At 41.0% G+C, this 21,871-nt stretch overlaps 1 pseudogene; it reads right to left on the minus strand.

Annotated features, from left to right (window-relative positions):
* Positions 1-2,546: 2,546 nt before the first annotated feature.
* On the minus strand, positions 2,547-2,664 carry LOC126250337 (5S ribosomal RNA; annotated as a pseudogene).
* Between the last annotated feature and the right edge of the window lie 19,207 nt (positions 2,665-21,871).

The raw sequence follows: 21,871 nt of genomic DNA on the forward strand, positions 1-21,871 counted from the left end.
TCATACAAGAAATTCTGAGGTATTACTTTTCAGCATGCCCTAGTAGTATATAAAAGCGATAAGCCCAAAAAGAATATTAAGGCTGTCAGTAATATAAGTACGAAACTTCCTTGTAGTAAATATGGCATCAATGTGAATCTGTAGAGTGTCTTTTTTTTTTGTAATAATATTCTGTGTTTGCTGCCTGCCTGACAAGAAAAAGTGAAGCGCCCAGAAGACACGGACTGATGTTAATGCAAGTGTGAAGGAGATGGAGAAGCTGTGTACTAGAGTGAGATAGCGTTATCAACACTGCCAGAATTTGAAAATGGCCTCATTATAAATCATTCGGTCAGCTGGTCGAATCATGTAATTTCCAGATTTGTGGGACATGTGACAGTGCCCGACGTTGCACTGCATACTCGTAGTAATGTGAGAGCAGGCGTACTCGTCGTCAAAGTCTTGGTCGACCATATCTGACCACAAGGAATTATCGCCGTATTCTGCACCATGCACACGAGTGTGTTTGGAGAGGCGCCGTCACCAGGAAGCATATAATAACATTAAAACTATATTGGATACTGTCAAACGAAAGACAGAACAGCCAGTCTATGTACAAGATAACATAACACTTAAACAAAATGACAATTTTGTGACGGACAGTTCACAAGTTGCAGAAAGTACTTTTTAGAACAACTTTCCACATCTAGCAGCAAAATACTGGAAAATGGTTCGTTTGGAGAAGCCAGAGGATATATCAAAAACGTCATTCCACAAAAGTCAGGTAACTAGATGTAGTACCAACATCCTTCCCTGAAAGTAGCTGAATTTTAAACATTCTAAAAAACAAGTTTACGTGGTGTTGACGGAATTTCAAACAGAATACAGGAAAGTTGTTCCATCTTAGTAAATAATGTTCTTAGTGGTATATTAACGCATCACTGGCACAGGGAACTTTCCTAGACAGGGTAACGTATGCGACTGTTAAACCTCTTCATAAGATATGTGACAAGAAAGACTTAAACAATTATCATCCAGTTTCCTTACTGACATCTTTTTCCAAAGTATTCGAAACAGTAATGTACTCAAGAGTAGTCTCATACTTAAGTAGATGCAATTTACTTAGCATATCATGGTTTATATTTCAGAGGGGTTGCGCGAATGAGAATTCTATTTACACATTTACCCACCAAATATTAAAAGTCTTAAATAATACAATATAACCAGCTGGTTGTTTTTGTAGTGTTTACAAGGTATTTGATTGTGTAGATCACAGTACTCTCTCAGAAAAACTCAAGTTTTATTGAACTGATAACTTTACACACAACTGGTTTGAATCATACTACACAAATGATTTGAATCATAATCAACAAACAGAATGCAAAGCGTTGTGCTGAATAATTCAAACAATGTTGAAAAAGTAGACAATTTTAGTGACCAGAGAGAAATTATAAAAGGAGTCCCAAAGGGTTCAGTTTTCGCTCCACTCCTATTCCCGATACAGGGTGTATCATAATTAATTGTGTAAACGCATACAGTTGAAAGTACACAGTAGTAGAAGAAAAAAGGCCTAGTTAACATGGCCCCCAAAATGCATACCTGAAGAGCTATGGGCACGTCTTCATCTTCGATAATGTGAAACAAATCTTTTCTGCAGCAAGCTCTTTGCTTTCCATATTCTGACAGGTAGTATATGGCCCACAATAAGAAAAAATATCCAGTAAACACGGGCTCTAAAATGCATACCTTAAGAGCTATGAGCACTTGTGCATCTTCTCTACTGTGAAACACACATCATCTAAGCAATTGCTCATAGCTCTTAAGGTATGGATTTCAGACCCTATATTTACTAGACAATTTTTGCTTGTTTTGGTCCATACCACTTTCCCAAAGCTATTTTAGCTCTTCGTATTATTTCTAATCTTGGAAACAAACGTGTCAACCTTCTGACATATTTTGCATATTTACACTCAATAACCGAGCGGGGTAGCGCAGTGGTTAGCACACTGGACTCGCATTCGAGAGGACAGCGGTTCAAATTCGCATCTGACCATCCCGATTTAGGTTTTCCATGATTTTCCTAAATCGCTTAACGCAAATGCGGGGTTGGTTCCTGTTCAGGCGTAACGACGAGCGCCGGCTCGAAGATGAAGAACGATACAGCAGAGAGAGCTGTGGGACGACGTCAGCCAGCACCACGACACGAGCGGCACCTATACGAAGAGAATAAGATCGTCGCGCCGCCTTAACTTGGCCGCATTAGTAGACCGGCACTAGGAGAGAGGACTAGAAGAGCAGTGACATTAACGAAAGCAGTGACTTATGAACTTGTGTGATTAGTTTGCATGGAGATTGTAAATATCAAAGCACTCCGTCTTCAGGCCACTAGTGGTCTACCGGGACCATCCGACCGCCGTGTCATCCTCAGTGGAGGATGCAGATAGGAGGGGCGTGGGGTCAGCACACCGCTCTCCCGTTCGTTATGATAGTATTCTTGACCGAAGCCGCTACTATTTGGTCGAGTAGCTCCTCAATTGGCATCACGAGGCTGAGTGCACTCCGAAAATTGGCAACAGCGCATGGCGGTCCGGATGGTCACCCATCCAAGCGCCGACCACGCCCGACAGCGCTTAACTTCGGTGATCTCACGGGAACCGGTGTATCCACTGCGGCAAGGCCGTTGCCCGTAAATATCAATGATTATTCGTATGTCGCCACTTGCTTGCGACACATCTTTGTAGAAACGAAAATTAAGTATTGTCAATTCAATTACTGTAATAAACTCCATTAATATGATTTGTTTGTATGTTGTCTAGCTATCCGAGAAAACAGCTTCCTAGGCATCCTGTAAGAGACGAGTGGGCAGGATCCCACAGTTCCTACTAAAGGGCACGGCTGATTTCCTTCTTCAGCCTTCCCTAATCCGAGCTTGTGTTCCGTCTTCAATGAAGTTGTTGTCGAAGGGACGTTAAACGCTAACCGCCTCCTTCACCTTCTTCTCCTCCTCCTCCTACACTCAATAATGTCTTACGGAATAATTTTCTGGGATAACTCATCACTTAGAAGGATAGTACTGATTGTACGAAAGCGAGCAGTAAGAATAATATGTGGTGTTTACGTGCAGTTGCCAAGCAAATATCTCTTCAAGGATTTACGCATTTCAAATGTACCATTACAATACATAAATTTGCTAATGAAATTCGTCATAGATAATCGATCATAATTTGAGAAAAATAATGATGTCCTTACCTATAAAACCAGAGGAAAAATTACTTTTATTACCCATCATTAAAGCTGTCAGTGGCTCAGAAAGATGCTCAATACGCAGCAACAGAAATTTTTGCTCACTTACCCAGTAGTATAAAATGTATCACAGGTAGCAAAGCAAGTTTTAAATCTCATGTATAAGCATTTCTCCTGGACGACTCCTTCTATTCCATGGAGGAATTTATAATTAAAAACTTGTAGTCCGTAAAAAAACTAACAATAAAAAGGCTTTTGACATTGCACCACACAAGCGGCTCGTAGTGAAATTGCGTGCTTATGGAATATAGTCTCAGTTATATGACTGGATCTGTGATTTCCTGTCAGAGAGGTCACAGTTCGTTGTAATTGACGGAAAGTCATCGAGTAAAATAGAAGTGATTTCTGGCGTTCCCCAAGGTAGTGTTATAGGCCCTTTGCTGTTCCTTATTTATATAAACGATTTGGAAGACAATCTGAGCAGCCGTCTTCGGTTGTTTGCAGATGACGCTGTAGTTTATCGACCAATAAAGTCACCAGAAGACCAAAACAAACTGCAAAACGATTTAGAAGAAATATCGAAATGGTGCGAAAAGTGGCAGTTCACCTTAAATAACGAAAAGTGTGAGGTCATCCACATGACTACTAAAAGGAATTCGTTAAACTTCGGTTACACGATAAATCAGTCTAATCTAAAAGCCGTAAATTCAACTAAATACATAGGAATTACAATTACGAACAATTTAAATTGGAAGGAACACATAGAAAATGTTGTGGGGAAGGCTAACCAAAAACAGCGTTTCATTGGCAGGACACTTAGAAAATGCAACAGACCTACTAAGGAGACTGCCTACACTACGCTTGTCCGTCTTCTTTTAGAATACTGTTGCGCGGTGTGGGATCCTTACCGGATAGGACTGACTGAGTACATCGAAAAAGTTCAAAGAAAGACAGAACGTTTTGTATTATCGCGAAATATGGGAGAGAGTGTCACAGAAATGATACAGGATTTGGGATGGACATCATTAAAAGAAAGGCGTATTTCGTTGCGACGGAATCTTCTCACGAAATTCCAATCATCAACTTTCTCCTGCGAATGCGAAAATATTTTGTTGACACCGACTTACATAGGGAGGAACGATCACAAATATAAAATAAGGGAAATCAGAGTTCGTACGGAAAGATATAGGTGTCCATTCTTTCTGCGCGCTGTACGAGATTGGAATGATAGAGAATTGTGAAGGTGGTTCGATGAACCCTCTGTCAGGCACTTAAATGTGATTTGCAGAGTATCTATGTAGATGTAGAATAAACGTAGTTCTTAAGTGTTGTTGTATGAGTAGGACTAAAAATAATGTCTTCATTAATGTTAACATTAAACATATATAACCTGTAAACTGACTCATTCCATGTCATTTCGAGAGAAGAATTGTTCAAATTATCTATGGAACATGAAACTAACCAGCTAACTAACAACTTATTGCAAGGTCACAATATCGTACAAAAGTATCAAGTGTGTTGCCTCCATACATCTAAGCAGTCACAGTATTACGCGGAAAGGCATGGAGACGTGTGCGTTACGTATAGGTATCTATTTCAATGATATTATCTGTAAATTAAGAGGTTCCAATTTCTCGCCAAATCCAAACACGTTTGCAGTCATTTTACATGCTAACAAGGGGAGGCGAAACCCTGTGAGCCACCGGTCTCGATGAACTGCCGCGTACTAATCTAGGGCCACTTTTTCATCTCCTTACGGTTGGTAACGTAGCTGATATTTCGAAGGTAGAGATTTCACATAATTTAATTAGACTCCTAGAATTTGCTCCAGTTGAACAGGGAGAGCACGACTTTATTATTATTATTATTATTATTATTATTATTGTCGTCGTTGTTATTTTGGCTCCAGGCAAGATCGACTATACAGCCAGCAACAGTTATAATTGCACAAGCTTAACATAAAAACTGAATTATAGTAAGCTGACATGATAAGCTTAGCACTGTGAGATTGAATTCTAGTCAGATTATGTTACGCAGAAGTCCCTTCTTAGGGTGGTTTCATAAGGCGTATCTCAGTCAAGTTAATTTGATTCTTCATATACAAATGTAAGCTCTTAATCTTACCCCGAACCATGGATATTTGCTAAGATGGATGGCTTGTGTGCCTCTATGATGCAGACAGTAACACCACAGGTGCAACTGCATCGGAGGGATATCCGTGCACAAACTTGAGAAACATATGGTTCCTGAAAATGGGTAGCATTCTTTTCAGGAATTACAAGGGCGACAGTTTAGGTTATTGACTGATCTAGCCTTGTGACATCAGCCAATATGTTCTTGCTGTGTTGGTACAGTAAAAGCCCGTTAATCCGGCAGCGCGGCATGTCCAATTATCCGACATCGTTTCATACATATTGAATATTTCACTGGCGTTCGGCGGAATTAGGTCGCGCTCGGCAGTGCGCAACAATTTCGAGACGTGTAGTGCCAACAATTGTATCAGTCACGTGCCATATAGCTTCTGTCGTGCACCAGTTGTCTACAGGGATTAAAAAGTGGTGTCTTAGTGTAATCACGATTAGTGCGGCTCTACATCGGAGTTACAGTAGTGCTGCGTATTGTTATGGGAATGTTTTCTGAAGCAAGCACCTCTAAAGAAAAAGTGGAATTGAAACGTAAACATGTTACGCTTGCGATGCAACAAACGCTTGACATCATTAATCGGACTGAGAAAGGTAACAATAGTAATAAGATTATGTAAGAACATAACGTTAGTTCTTCAACAATATATGATATACGATCAATTCAATATGATATTTAAAAAAATAAAGATCAACTTCAAAAGTTTGCCTCACGGACGGTTGCAGTAAAAGAACTGAATGAGAAAACCTTTGAAATTCCCCAAATTAGAATAGCTGGATGAAATTTTGTACAAGTGGTTCTCTATCAAAAGGTTTGAAGGAAAACCTGTAACTAGGGATATGATTACGGAATTAGGTTAACAGTTCTGTGATGATTTGGGTTGTCAGAAACTGAACGTATATTTTTTTTACGGTTGACTATAGTAATTCAAAACTCGTCACGGAGTTCGGAAGTTTGACGTATGTGAGGAGTTACGATCAGCAGATTAAAATGCAGCTCAAGAACAGAAGGAAACATTTTACAACATGTTTAAACACCATAACTTAACTGCTAGTCAAATCTTACAATGCTGATGAAACAGGTCTACTTTCACGTTGTTTGCCTAGTTCAACTTCGGCAGGTAAATAGGAAAACTGTACCAAGGATTAAAAAAATAAAATAAAAAGCAAGGATCGGCAGATACTTTTATTGTGCTCAAATTCTTCAGGTGACCACATATTAACACCTTACGTTACTGGCAAGTTCAGAAAGCCAAGACCTTTTAAAAGGGTTTTAAATTGTTATGTAATTTGTGGAGCCCATTCCAGTGCATAGATGATATCAGCATTGTTTAAGGACTGGCTTTTCCGTAATTTCGTACCTTCTGTGAGAGATAATCTATGAAACTTGGTTTGCCTGAGCAGAGAACGGTTGTACAGTTGCTAGATAACTGTACAGTCCACCTTGGGCACTTCATCTCAGGGAATATATTAGCCACTTATCCTCCAGCAAGCGTTACTTCCCTGGTTCAGCCAATAAATCAGGAAGTGATTCAAAATTTCAGATGTTTTACAGAGCTTCTTTTCCTTATGAGCTTATCAATTCAGACTGTTCAACGGTGGATTTTCAAAACAGAAAAATTATTATTAAAGTTGCTATTTTTGGAACCTGTGTCGCGCGGAATAAAATTAAGCCTGCTACACTTGGGAAGTTGTGGCGAAACCATTGGTGAAAAGCTTACTAAGAAGAAACAGACTCCACCATTCCAATCGAAAATGATACGCTTGTTACATGTTGCTGAAAATGAAATAAGAAATTTGCCGCGATATCGAGTATTGGACTCGATAGACACTGACAACTAAAAACCTGTGGTCGAAAAAATATCAGACGAACTGATTGCCGAAACTGTGATTGGGTCACAACAAGAACTTCATCCACCAGATATCGAATCCAATGAAGAAGAAGAAGCTGACGCAACAGAGTCAACACCGCCATCTGGGAATGAAGCAGTTGCCGCTATTGATATATTTATAAGATTTGCTGAAAGCTGCAAATCGTACAACAATGCACAACTTGTAAATTTGTGTACTATACGGAAGTAGTGGGGCAATGCGTCTCTGGCGCTACTTTTGATGTCAAATTAATTAAATTGATCAATCAATTACCCCCACGCCCTGATGACATCATGGGTTTTCCATAGTCGGCACGTGGGTCCCTTCCCCCTCCCTTACCCTCCCGCCCCCCAATCCAACCACACCCCTGTAAATGGCGGGAAATTAAAATTTTGACGGAAAATTCAAATTTATTGGCAGAAATACCAAATTTTGTGCATTCACCTTGAGGTTCAGAGACCAACCTCACTCCCCTCCCATAAAGTCCCCTCATCTCCCCATTGCTTTGCTCCATTCCATTGCTAATATCAGGTATATACTTTCTATCACTTTATAAATTCGGTAATATAGCTCATTTTATGATGATGATCATCTTTCCCTGTGGAGCTGGGAGATTGAAGTTCTGTTAAAAGATCTTGTCTGAACCAAAAACCCTCTGCTTACCAATCAATCTCTTGAATTATATCTGAGGTACTATCACTCTCACTTCCACCCGCCCAGTGGCACAACTCTGATATCCAACTGATTGGCTAATTAATTAAATTTGTCATGATAGTCCCTTTCCATGGTAAGTAATTTTTTCCTGCAGTCGTATTACACTCACCAAGTAACCGTTACAGACACTTCCGTGACATCTCTGTAGACCTCCCACAGGCTATGTAGTCACTTCCTCATATACCAAAATGGGTGGTACCATCGTCAAATAGCTGAAGACATTCAACGCCATTTGCGTTCTGTCAGTTGTCTCGTCATGCTGGTGGAAAAAAGTCACTTAGAATTCTGGTATACTGCTCCCAAACTAATCCTGCTGACAACTATCAGTCTGTGGGGGTTGTAGGATGTTTCACTCACTTCTCCTACCCCAAGACGCCTCCGCCATTGGATTGCATGTCAGCACCTGCCACCTGGTCACGAACCCCCGCCGGCGCATCAAGTCTGTACAACTCCCAGCCGACAACCCACCGCACGCAGTCCCAGACACCAGTTAATGATTGCAGACTTGCGAAAGTTGTCGTATCATGCTCAGAAGGACTGGATGCTCAAATGTCGATAGGGTATATATTGAACAATATGCTTCCCCTCTTGCGACTACAAACCGAAACGTTATGAAAAGTGTTTTCGAAATATTCCGGAAAGGCTGACACAATGAGTAATAACAAAATACTTCCATAGTGACTACCATATCCCAAACGTGCACGAGTCTGTACACCTAGGTTTCCGCCAGAATACAGCCCTATCGAAGCTTTCCTATTGACTCTCGCCAAACTAGCACACAGATGCTTCGAGAACTCAAATGGGAATCCCTGGAAGGAAGATGGTGTTCTTTTCGAGGAACACTATTGAGAACCGGTAATTGAAACTGGCCGCCGAAGGATTCTACTGCCGCCAACATACATTTCGCATAAGAACCAGGCAGATATACGAGAAATCATCACTCACAGGGAGGCATGAAGTTAATCGTTTTCTGTCGCTCTATTTTCGAGTGAAATAGGAAACGTAATGAATAGTAGTGGTACAGGGTACCCTCTGCCACACACCGTACGATGTTTTGCGAAGTAAGCATGTAAATTTAGTCTACCTATTACAATGTCAGTCCTTCGATTTATAGGTACACAATACTCATAGAAGAATGTTGTCTCTTATTTACTGAGAAAACAAAAGACGGAACTTCTGCTGCTGATCGTCTGTCTGTAGAGACGTTCATATTAGCCCCTAATTTTCGCATTGCAATCACTTCGTGAGACGATGTGACAGGATGCAATATGTTTGCCCATAATTCTTAGAAGAAACGGTACAGAGCTCACCACTCAAATCTCCTTTCGTCAGAGAATCGCTCACCTGACGTATTCTCACGAATCTTCCAGTATTCGACATATGGCATTTGAATCCAACTGATTTCGACACATAAGAAATGTCCCCTGCCTAGTTATTGACCACTGCTAATTCTCCAGAAATCCCATCACGTTCTGACAGCAGTGTTCCATTAGTTAGAAGACTGACAGTTGAGAGCTATCACATCGCGAAAAATAGCACACTAACGTATAGGAGGAAATTCGCAACCATTCAGAGTATACGCAGACTGCACAAAGGAATTCATAAGCATAACACATACAATTCGTCGATATCGAACGACGACCTATCAGTATCACTCTGTACATGCCCTAATGTCCTTTATCGTGTTCCCTTGTCTACCACTTTAGGAAGATGACAGTGTAATAGTGACTGAGTCTTTGTTAACAGCACAGTGCCTCTCTCTCTCCATCTCTCCCTCATTACCTTTGTAACATCCAACGGTGTAAGACTAAGGACTATAAAAGAACTTCACTAACGTTACCTGGTGGAGAACTCAATAAGATTTTACCCCGTCTATCTCTTCCGATATATCGAGGAAACAAATACCGTCTGCGTGTTGACATCGACCATATGTGGTTATCCCATTAAATACACATGTATCGGTCCACTGGAGCACGCGACCAGTGATTGAAGTCACTTCCACGGATCTGTGTAAAGTTTTGCGGCCTTTACTCGAAGAAGATCGTATCGACTGTCGGTCACAAGGAGAGAGTTCTTGTGTTGTAGTTGCATAATCAGTTTGATACATTGTTTTTTGCTGTAATACATCGAAGCATTGTATGACTACAGCTCTCTACATAGCCATACATTTAGTTTGTCTACCATGACTGCCGGCTGCGGTGGCGGAGCGGTTCTAGGCGCTTCAGTCCGTTACGGTCGCAGGTTCGAATCCTGCCTTGGGCATGGATGTGTATGATGTCCTTAGGTTAGTTAGGTTTAAGTAGTTCGTTCTAGGGGACTGATGACCTCAGATGTTAAGTCCCATAGTGCTCAGAGCCATTTCAACCACCTATCATGACTTCGATGTCTGTGTCAGGTTTTCAAATGACATAAACACGTTTCGATCCATCGGCTTTCACAGAAAGCTAGACATCGCATGGCATAAACCTTACGCTGCGCTCACAACACACAGAATGCTTAAAATAAAAGACAGAGGCGGTGTTTCTGATAGACAAAAATGTGGAAGACATCACAACATATGGAATTAGAAGAGTTTGTGGCATTGTGGTGAATTTCCAAATAGCAGTCCGAAGGTGATGACCACAACATTTAATCTCATCTCCCATAGCGACATGGTGGCAGATGCCTCAGTGTTCAACTTCAAAGAGACCAAGAGTGTTGATTCTTCATATTGCAGTTATGTACGCGATCTTTGTTTCGGTGCTGGTGACCACCTGAATTTGTTGCTGCCACCAAGACTCTCTCCATCTCAAACAAGTAGTGTCAGTCAATCGTAATGTGATTATCAGTAATGTACCAGTGGATGGATGGGATGGAAAATACACCTTTGGTATGGGATGATGTGCTGTAATAAGCACCACAGTTTATAGTACGATCAACTTTAGCAATGTAGCAGTTTTTCTGTCATTTCAACGCCAACCAATGACAAAGCTGCATGCCTCCCAATTTCTTTATCAGTACTAAACCACCCCTCCATTACTTTGCGAGTATCATATAATAGATTGCGAATATAGATAGATGACTGTGCAATACGTCCATTCATTGTTAATTCTCACACATATACACCACAGTATACCAGACAGCCTCCTACTCCGATGCAGTTAGTTATCTACATATTTATAACACTTCGAACATAGAGCGAAATTTACGATTACGATTGGCCATCTTTCCCTACATAGAAGGGAATCGCAGAGTATTTTTGCATCAATAGGATACATTTGGATTTTGAAAGATTTCCTCGCATTGTCTTTGACCAACCCTCCCCCGGACATTGTAGTTGATGTAATTTGCAACGGACCAGACGTACCCTCTACGTTCCACGTCTTGTGAAGCAACACGGCGAGCTGAGTTCATAACTGCTGTTCAGCGAAAACTGTTCTGTACCAGTCTTACTCACAGTACCCATCCAAGTGCACAAGACCTCCCCAGGTGCGTGCATGACAAGGAGGTTAGCACCTCTTATCGGTGTATAGTAGATATGGGAGTGTTGTCGTGATATAACAGAGGGTTAAGAAGAAACACGTGGTCTGGAACTCCAGATGGTTGGAATTTGAAGCATTTTACGTAAATGAACTATTCTATCAATTCTGATGTATTGTTCTAGTGTCTGGAGTCAGTACCAAGAATGTACTGGCAAGAGAGAAATTATCGTAGAACATAAACACACAGTCCTAAGGCAACATGTTTCTGTACTTAAACATGCTATAATGTTGAAGCGGTGTGGTTTCCGAAATATAGCCATCCAGAGTGGGTTGGGTTGGGGTTGTTTGGGGAAGTAGACCAGACAGCGGGGTCATCGTTCTCATCGGATTAGGGAAGGACGGGGAAGGAAGTCGGCCGTGCCCTTTGAAAGGAACCATCCCGGCATCTCCCTGGAGCGATTTAGGGAAATCACGGAAAACCTAAATCAGGATGGCCGGACGCGGGATTGAACTGTCGTCCTCCCGAATGCGAGTCCAGTGTCTAACCACTGCGCCACCTCGCTCGGTCATCCAGAGTGCAACGCTCATAATACTCTAATGCACATCATTGATGTCCCGCATCTAACACACATCCACTCTGCAAGTTTTCTATCCCAGTCACTACTGTGAGAAATTACGGTGATAAAACGTCTTCCTTCTCAAGACAAAAAAACACAGATTCTGCGTGATAAATGCACAATATACTCTCCGGCGCTGTATAGCGCCCAGAGGCTACATCCGATAACGGTTCTGAAATTATGCTATGCTCGCATCAGTTCTATTACATGATCAGCAGCAACGGAAAATACATTTTATAAGGAAACAGACAGATGCATAGCAGCTGTGTTTGACATGTGAAATTACACACCATGCTGTACTAACTCTGTAAACAGGACAACTGCCAAGCAAATGTACACACACACCCACAGGTCTTGCAGTACCCCACAAACCTCTGGCAGGGACTTAGAAAAGGAGTTTGAAACATTTTACGTAAATCACTTGTGCTAACAGTTCTGAAGTATTGTTTTGTGTCTGTACCAAGAAGATATCGGAAAGAGAGAAATGATCGTGGAACATAAATACATTACATGGGCTACATAGTTCTGCACTTTAACACGCTATGATGCTAGAGCTGTGTGGTTTCTGACTTATTAGTCATGTGGAACGCAGCGCTGTTAATACTGCAATTTACGAAATATATTTCCAGCGTATGACACTATCTACTCACAAGTTTCTCGCCGATAAATTGTGGTGACAAACCGTAAGGTGATAAAACAACTACCGTCCACACCAAAGAAAACGTAGATTCTTTGTAACACAAACACTATATAGGTTTCCGGAGTTGTATGAAGCCTGTTGTTTATGAAGTTCAAGTCAGATTGCGGTTCGGAAATTATGATATGTTCACAACAGTTCTATAAAATGGTCGTCAACAGCCGAAAATGCATATGAAGAAACAGTGACATGTTGCGATGAAATAATCATGACGATCAGTGGCCAGAGGAGATGTAATGTCCACCCCTGGTAACCTTTCTCTTGCACACAGAAGCCATTGTCCGATGTTAGATTGTACTGCTCATGTGTGGGATAATATTGCCCTTTCGCCTTGACATGACATGTCTTGAATGCCTCCTCTTTCTACTATTCAGATGTGTTTATGTAGCATCAATCCACTCTCCTCCACCAGAGCACGCAGTTTTATTGATTTCGCTCAGTACTCATTTCATGGTATTTTTTCTCTAATTTTCTGTGTTCTAAGTCAGTTTCCGTAATTTACTAGGTCTTCGAAATTTTGCACATTTCGTCGTACTTCCCTCTATTATTACACATTTCACACCAATTTTTCGTGATTTTACTAGTTTTTCCTCGAATTTTTACCGATTTTATGACATTTTTCATATTTTTCGACTGTTTTCCATATGTATATGGTCATATTGCTAACATTCCCATGTGTTGTTTGATTTTATACGGGAATATTTGCGCTCCTTATACACCAACCTAGTAAAATATCGTAAGACTTCCCTTCTAACCAACGATCCACATGCATGCGTTTTGGATCCCATTATCATGAAAAGCATAGTAACAGTCGCTTTGTACCTATATGAGACTCAGCGAGTGGTGAAGATGATGCATGTGAGGGGGCTGAAAGTCTGGAGACAGTACCGCATACTACTCAGACCAATCAGAGTGCCTGTCTGCAGACTCATGTAGTTGATGGAAACTTCAACTCTGAAAACAGTTCTACATATTCCATTTACTGGCACTCAATCGTGTGAGGGTCTGCAACAGCGATCTGACATGTGAACAGAGCTGATTTCCATTGCTATTGTTGTGCTAGGACAGGACATTAGTTGGATGGTATACTATAGCACTGTAATCGAATGTATCTAGTCACTTTAAAATTCATATTCTACAGTTGGATTGAACTTGCTCTATTTTCTGTACGTCTGTGTCGTGGATCGCTCCTATGACACAGTCCCGCTAGTGGATTCACCTTCGGATGCAGAACACATCTCCGGACGTAAGGTGTGATGGACCCACCTTCGAACTCTACCCCAGACGTAATGCAATGCACGGCGGACCCATCCTTAAACCCTGTCCTAGATGTAGTGTATTGTAAATCCACCTGATAATATCACTCCGGCTATAAAGCATGGTGTATCCACAGTCGAACACTAACTCGGGTTTACTATGGGTCATGGGAGCCCTTTCGCAACACACACATACAGAAAATAGAGCGAATGCAATGCAACTGTTTGAATATGTCGTTAGAAGTGACTGGATGCATTCGAGTACAGTGCTACATCATACCGTATGAATAATGTGCTGTTCTATCTACTACATAAGATTGATACTCATGAAGAATTGCCTCCTAACATCCAATGGACATATAGCACATAAAATAGCGTGACTGGGGTGATCACGTGCCATCATCGTGGACCTTTAGAATATAAAACGGGAGTGATAGGCGCAGCGGGACGCCTGGGATGGTCGTTATTACTGGAAAATCTAGACACTCTCGTTACAAATATTGATGATGTAAATTATATGGAAAATGTCATGCTCTTTAGCAGGTTGAATTTAAATGTGCTTACACCCCCTGCAGAAGCGTTTTGCGAAGAGTATTTCGCTATTTGCAGACCTGTAGCACTGTCGAAAATAACGTACAACTCGTTGAAATCGAGACATTACGATTGGTAATATGCCTGAGAGTCTCTATGTGTAAGGGTGTAGAGCTGTCAGTGGTGGATGACTGCTGTTCAGATGCATAACTTGCTAACTGGTCGTCTATAAATGACGCTGCTGGGGAGACGCACTTTGTAGGTATAGAAGGGAAACTCTTACAGTCCAAGATGTTACATGCAGTTGACACACCCTCAACTAACGAATAACTTATTACTGGAGTAATACAAATAACTACCTGAAAACTGTAGTTTGTAGATAGCCTGACAGAGTTATGGGTACATATCAGAGTAGGAAGGCATAAAAAGAAATAAAAAAGCACATCTGGTAAGCAATAAGAAAATATACTTATGAAAAAAAATATGAGCAGCAACGGAAATCAACTCTGAACACATGTCAGACCCAGTTGCAGGCCCCCACACCACGGAGTGGAAGTCAGTGGCACATGTAGAACTGTTTTCAGACTTTAAGTTTCCATCGAGTACAGCAATATACGAGACTGCAGACAGGCTCCGTGATGCGTCTGAGCAGTACACGGAATTGTTTCCAGACTTTGAGTCTCAATATATTCATCATCTGCACCACTCGTTGCGTCCCATATAGGTACAAGGCGACTGTTACTACACTTTTCATGATAGTGCTATCCAAAATGCACGCATGTGGCTCATCGGGGAGAAGGGAAGTATTAGGATTTTTTAGTACGTTGGTGTATAAGATGCGCAAATGTTCTCGTAGAAAATCAAACAACACATGGGAATGTCAACAATATGACCATATACATATGAAAAACAGTCGAAAAAATATGAAAAATGACATGAAATCGGTAAAATTCGAGAAAAAACTAGTATAACCACGAAAATTAGGTGTGAAGTACGTAATAAATGTGTAAAATTGCGAAGACCTAGTAAAATTATGGGAATTGACTTAGAATACATAAAATTAGAGAAACAATACCATGAAATGAGTACTGAGCGAAATCAATAAAATTTCTGGTTCTGGAGAAGGAGAGTGGACTGATGCTACATAAACGCACCTAAATAGTGGAAAGAGGAGGCATTCTAGAGACGCGGCGTCAAGGCAAAACGGCAATAGTATCCCATACATGAGCAACACAATCTAACCTCAGACGATGACTTCTGTGTGAAACGGGAAGGTTACCAAGGGCGGTGATAAACTGCAATAAGACTGTTACATCTTCTCTGGCTACTGATCATGGTGTTTTTTTCCTTGTAAGCTGTCACTGTTTTTTCATATGCGTTTTCGGTTGTTGACGATCATTTTATAGAACTGTTGTGAACAAATTATAATTATTTCCGAATCGCAATCGGACTTGAACTTCGTAAACAACAGGCTTCATACACCTACGGAAACCTCTGTAGTGTATGGGTTACAAAGAATCTATGTTTACTTTGGTGTGGACGGTAGTTGTTTTATCACCTTACAGTTTGTCACCATAGTTTATCGGAGAGAAACTTGCAGGGAGAACGTATGTCATGCACTAGAAATATGTTTCTTAGACTGGAATATTAGCAGCGTTGCATTCCACATGGCTAATAAGTCTGAAACCGCACAGTTCTAGCATTATAAGGTGTTTAATTGCAGAACTGTATAGCCCTTGGTATGTGTTTATGTTCCACAATCATTTCCGTCTTTCCGATACCTTCTTGGTATAGGCTCCAAACAACGGAACAGTACTTCACAATTGTTAGCCCAAGAGATTTACGTAAAATGTTTCAAACTCTTTTTCTTAGTCACTGACAGTGGTTTGTGTGGTACCGCAAGCTCTCTCTCTCTCTCTCTCTCTCTCTCTCTCTCTATCTTTCTCTCTCTCTCACTCTCTCTCTCTCTCTCTCTCTCTCTCTCTCTCTCTGTGTGTGTGTGTGTGTGTGTGTGTACATTTACTTGACGGTTGTCCTGTTTACAGAGTTAGTACAGCATGGTGTGTAATTTCACATGCCAAACACCGCTGCAATGCATTTGTCTGTTTCCTCAAACCATGCATTTTCCATTGCTGACAATCACGTAATTGGACTGAGGCGAGCATAGCATAATTTCTGAACCGTTATCGAATGTGGGCACTGGGCGCTAAACACCTCCGGAAAGCATACTGTGCATGTATCACAAAGAATCTATGTTTCTTGTGCACAGAAGGAAGCAGTTTTATCATCTTAAAGTTTCTCACAGTAGTGAGTGGGATAGAAAACTTTCTGGGTGGATGTATGTCAGATGTTGGACGTACATGATGTGCATTGAGTATTAAGAGTGTTGCACTCCAGATAGCTATATTTCAGAAACCACGTGGCTTCAACATTATAGCGTGTTTAAGTGCAGAACTGTGTTGTCTTAGGACTGCATGTGTTTTTGTTCTACGATCATTTCTCCCTTGCCAAAACATTCTGGTACTGACTCCAGACAATAGAACAATACATCAGAATTGATAGAACAGTTCATTTATGTAAAATGCTTCAAACTACAACCGTCTGGAGTTCCACTACATAAACCACATGTTTTTTCTTAACCCTCTGTTACATCACCACAACACTCTCATATCTACTATACACCGATAAGAGGTGCACTTGGATGGGTACTGTGAGTAAGACTGGTACAGAACAGTCTTCGCTGAACAGCAGTTATGAACTCAGCTCGCTGTGTTGCTTCATAAGACGTGGAACGTAGAGGGTATAGTATCCGCCTATTTCTGGTCAGCTGCAAATTACATCAACGGCAATGTCGCAGGGAGGGTTGGTGAAAGACTATGCGAGGAGATCTTTCAATATAAAACTGTATCCTATGAATGCAAGAATATCCTGTGACTCCCATCCACGTAGGGAAAGACGGCCAATTGTAATCGTAAATTTCGCTCTATGATCGAAGTTTTAGAGACATGTAGATAACCTAACTGCATCTGAGTAGGATGCTGTCTCGTATACTTTGGTGTATATGTGTGAGAATTAACAATGAATGGACGTATTGCACAGTCATCTACCTATATTCGCAATCTAGTATACGGTACTCTCAAAGTAGTGGAGGAGTAGTTTATCAATGATAAAGAAATTGGGAGGCATGCAGCTGTGTCATTGGTTGGCGTTGAAATTACGAAAAGCTGCTACATTGCTACAATTGATCATACTATCAACTGTGGTGCTTATTACAGTACATCACCCCATACCAAAGGTGTATTTTCCATCCCGTCCATCCACTGGTACGGTGTTGATTATTACATAATGATTAACTGACACCACTTGTTTGAGATGGAGAGAGTCTTGGTGGCAGCAACACTTTCAGGGGGTGGCCAGCACTGAAACATATATCGCGTACATAACTGCAATATGAGGAATCAATTCTCTTGATCTCTTCGAAATGGAACACCGAGACATATGCTTCCCCGCCACTGTGGAGATAAGGTTAAATGTTTAAGTCTTCATCCTCGAACAGCTGTTTGCAGTACACCACAATGCCACAAACTCTTCCAGTTTCCATGTGTTGTGACGTCTGCCATATTCTTGTCAATAAGAAATGCCGCTTCTGTCTTTTATTTGATGTATCTTGTGTGTTGTGAGAACAGTGTAAAGTTTATGCCAGGCGATTTCAAGCTTTCTATGACAGCCAATGGATCGAAACGTGTTTATGTCAGTTCAGCACCTGACACAGATATCGAAGTCATGGTACAAAAACTAAATGTATGGCTTTGTAGAGAGCTGTAGTCATACGCTGCTTTGATGTATTACAGCAAAAAACACTGTATCAGACTGATTATGCAACTACGAAACAAGAATTCTCTTCTTGTGACTGACAGTCGATATGACCTTCCTCCAGTACAGGCCACAAAACTTTACACAGGTCCATGGAAGCGACTTCAATCACTAGTCGCCTGCTCCAGTGGACCGATACATGTGTATTTAATGGGATAATCACATAGGGTCGATGTCAAGACGCAAACGGTGTTTGTTTCCTCGATACATCGGAAGAAAGAGATGGGGTGAAATCTTATTGAGTTCTCTACCAGGTAACGTTAGTAAAGCTTTTCTGTAGTTCTTAGTCTTACACCGTCGGATGCTGCAAAAGTAACGATAGGAGAGAGATATACACTGTGCTGTTAACGAAGGCTCGGTCACTATTACCGTGTCATATACCTGGCGTGGTAATCAAAGGAACACGATAAAGGAGATTAGAACACGTACAGAGTGAAACTGATAGATCGACATAAACTTTTGGAAACATTCGCTCGCTACGTTTTCTAGAGTTTTCTCTCCGTTGAAGTCGTTTAGTAAACATCGTGGTTTAGTTTTCCGCTGACGGATCTTATTGCTTCTAGTGAAATATTTCAGTAAAATTTTCATTCAGTGTTTTAACTTCGTCGAGTGTTACAGTGCCCACTCGAAGTTTTGGTTTTAGCTAATAATTTTGTTAAGTTTTGTTGGTATTGGTATTAGCTGTGGTGTAGTAGTATTACTAAAAGTAGACAGAGAATTTCGAGACCGCTATTGTTAGTTCCATAAATAGTTCTGCTGGTGTAACTGAACTTAGGTAATGTAGGCGTATAGTTTTTTTCAGTACCGGTAAAATTTTTCCGTGTGTGAGAAATGTGGCCTCTGTCGTAGGTTTGTGAGTAGTTGGTTACAGTGTGGGATTTGTTCAAAGTATTTTCATTGGGGGGAAAGGGAAGCCAGTGGGCATTCTAGCGAGATCCTCTCCAGGGAATGCAGAATCTGTAGTAGAAATAAGTTGACAGAGGAGCAGGTGCGTAAGATCTTTGCCCTTCAGGGGCAGTTACAACGCGCAAAGGAGGAACTAGATGGGTTGAGGAGGGTGAACGGTGGTGGGGAATGGGAACTGGCAGTTGGCAAGAAGACAGCTAGGAGGAGGAGGTATTCAGACAGTTATACTTTGCGTGTATGCAATAGATTTGACCAACTGTCAGAGTTGAGTGGGGAGGAGCCTCTTGTAGCTGTAGATGTAGGGAACATGCAGCAGTCCTCAGCAGTTAGGAAGTCTAGGTCAATTGCAAAGTTTAAGAGTAAGAAGAATGTTGTGCTGCTAGGTAGTTTTCACGGTAGAGGCGTGGGCCAGCAGTTGTAGGAGGTGTTGGGGAGTGAGTACCAGGTCACCAGCATTGTGAAGCCTAGTGCAGGGTTGGCTCAGGTGACTGACAGTATAGGGGAGTTATATAGGAATTTTACGAAGGAGGATCAGGTAGTCATAGTGGGTGGAGCACGGAACAGTCTTGATAGGGATGGGGAATATGATGTAGGTGGTGACCTGGTAAAGATAGCTACTCAAACTGGTGGCACTAATGTGCATTTCGTACAACTGTTACAGTGTCATGATCGGCCTCATCTTGATGCGGCTGTTAAGCACGTTAACATGGGGCTGGGGAGGGCGCTGATGGCAGAGGGCATGGGTCACATTTCAGTGGTGCCAGTTGGGTCTATCAGAAGATCGAGTTTCAATAGACATGGCCTGCACCTCAATAGGTATGGGAAGGGGAGGCTGGCAAAGCTTATAGGTGAAAGTGTAGTGGGCGGCGGTGGGATCATTCATGTAAAAATTCCTGTAGTAGTTAGTGTTAGAGCTGCACCTTTTTAGATTGAAGTCAGCTGATGGGTATACCTGCTTAAAGGAAGTCCCTCTGACTAAGGGGTCACCTTCAGAGGACGTCATGTTTCCAAGTAAAGAAGGAGCTAGCATATTTCATCAAAATATAAGAGGTATTAGAGATAAAGTTAGTGAACTGCTTACAGATGTTGACTCTGAAATTATTGGTATGTAAGAGCACCACTTAAATAATTTGACAATTCAGAGGCTTCCTTTATCAGGATACATATTAGCTGGCTGTTTTTCAAGGAGTTCCTTGCAGGGTGGGGGAGTGGCTATGTACATAAAAAACAGTATTCCATTTGAGTCCACAGACGTATCATAGCACTGCACTGAACATATATTTGAATATTGTACAGGGGCAGTTGAATTTAGTGACACTAAACTTCTAATTGTTGTTGTTTATAAGTCACCTAACTCTGACTTCACACCATTTCTGCTCAAGCTAGAGAGGGTCTTGATTCACTTTGTAGGAAGTACCAGAAATTAGTTGTATGTGGTGACTTCAATATAGATTTGGTGTATGACGGTGCAAGAAAAAGGATGTTGGTAGATCTAGTAAATTCATATGATCTAATGCATACTGTGTTTTTTTCAACTAGGGTGCAGGGGAACAATAGCACAGCCATAGACCATATTTTTATTCATTCTTTTTTACTAGACGGGAATTCTGTTAGTGAAAGGTGAATGGCCTTTCAGACCATGATCCACAAATTTTAATTCTAAAAGGCTATTGTACTCAAATAAATGCCACATATAATTACAAACTGTGTTGGAAAGTTAATCCAACAGCAATAGATAGGTTTTTAAACCTTCTCAAGGAACAAGAATGGCAGGATGTTTATAGTGCTGATTACATAGATGATAAATATAATGCTTTCCTTAACACATTTCTCATGCTCTTTGAGAGCTGCTTTCCATTAGAAAGTTCTAAACGGCGTACTAGCAGTAATAGGCAGCCCGGGTGGCTGACTAGTGGTATAAGGATATCATGTAGAACAAAGAGGAAATTATATCAAAATGCTAGAAGTAGTCACAATGAAACTACAGTAGCCCATTACAAACAGTATTGTCAGGTGCTTAAAAAATGTTATTAGAAAGACAAAGAGTATGTGGTATGAAAACAGAATATCTAATTCACAGGATAATATTAAAACCATATGGTCAGTTGTGAAGGAAGTATCTGGTCAGCAGCACAAGGTCGACAATATAAAGTCAGTTTGCAGTAAAAATATTTCTGTTACTGATAAATCAGATATATGTACAGTATTTAACAGTCATTTTCTGAGCATTGTTGGTGAATTGAATAAAAATTTAGTTTCTACAGGGAATCATATAATTTCTTGGCAAATGCCTTTCCGAGATTGATGACTGAAATACTCCTCTGTGACACAGACAAGGGGGAGATTGAGTCGATAATTAAATCACTGAAGACTAAGGACTCTCATGGTTATGATGGAGTGCCTAATAGAATATTAAAGTACTGTGGTGCACATGTTAGCCCTGTATTTAGCCATATTTGTAACTTTTCCTTTAGGAATGGTCAGTTTCCTGAACGATTAAAGTACTCAGTAGTAAAGCCTCTTTATAAAAAGGGAGAAAGGGATAATTTAGATAACTTTAGACTTATTTACGTTCCATCAG

This window comes from Schistocerca nitens, chromosome 3 (assembly GCF_023898315.1).
Source record: "Schistocerca nitens isolate TAMUIC-IGC-003100 chromosome 3, iqSchNite1.1, whole genome shotgun sequence".
Lineage (NCBI taxonomy): Eukaryota > Metazoa > Arthropoda > Insecta > Orthoptera > Acrididae > Schistocerca > Schistocerca nitens.